The sequence below is a fragment of the Mandrillus leucophaeus genome, unplaced genomic scaffold (genome assembly GCF_000951045.1).
Source record: "Mandrillus leucophaeus isolate KB7577 unplaced genomic scaffold, Mleu.le_1.0 Scaffold238, whole genome shotgun sequence".
Taxonomy (NCBI): Eukaryota; Metazoa; Chordata; class Mammalia; order Primates; family Cercopithecidae; genus Mandrillus; species Mandrillus leucophaeus.
Window position 1 is genome coordinate 109,486 of NW_012102454.1, and position 1,018 is coordinate 110,503.

Sequence of the window (1,018 nt, forward strand, 5' to 3'; positions counted from 1 at the left end):
AGACAGGGTCTCACTCTGTCATCCAGGCTGGATTGCAGTGGGTGATATCAGCTCACTGCAACCTCTGCCTCCCGGGCTCAAGCAATTCTCCTGCCTCAGCCTCCTTTACAGGTGCGCGCCACCACATCCAGCTAAATTTTTGTATTTTCAGTAGAGATGGGGTTTCACCATGTTGGCCAGGCTGGTCTCGAACTCCTGACTTCAGGTGATCCGCCCGCCTCGGCCTCCCAAAGTGTTGGGATTACAGGTGTGAACCACCGTGCCTGGCCATCGCCCGGCTGATTGACTATTTTTCAGGCACATTTTCTTGCTGGGTTTGCTTGGATGGGGGTCCTGAAAATACCAAAGAGATACAAGATAATTGATAGACACTGAGTCAGTCCTGGGAGGCCTCTGAAAAAGCAGAGCTTTGAGTCTGTTTTGAGGGTAAAAGAGGCTGGGCTCTCTCCTGTCTGAAGGTCTTGCATGCTGCTCCCTCTGCTAGCAACACTTTCCATGCCCCTCGGCCCCCCATACTGGCTCTTCCCGACCCTATGCATCTCAGCTACCTTGACCGCTCAACCTGAGCTACGGCCACCCTGTCACTCTCTCTCATAGCCCTGATCTTGTTTTTCCTGTTGGTTACGACAATCTGTAATCATATTACAAATATCCTATCCATTTCCCCCCAGACGAAGAGGTTCAAGCAGTGATGTCAAGGCCAGGCGTCAATGTCTGCCAAAAGCAGAAGGGAAGCCACTGGCTTGAGCAGGTTGGGAAGGGCCATGGAATGAATGTGAGCAAGACACAGGCTGCTTTGCCTGAGACGGGTGGAGCCAGGCTAGGGAGAAACACGGAGAGGAAGGGCCGGTTTCTGAAGATGTTGAAGAACAGGGAGAGGAGTTTGGGTGTGGCTCACACTGGGCATCTTTTATAGGGTCTGTGCTAAGCACTTACAGGCATGATTCATTTCCCCACAACCACCTAGGAGGCAAGTACCATGATCATCGCCCTCACAGATGTTGAAGAAGAGGTGCAC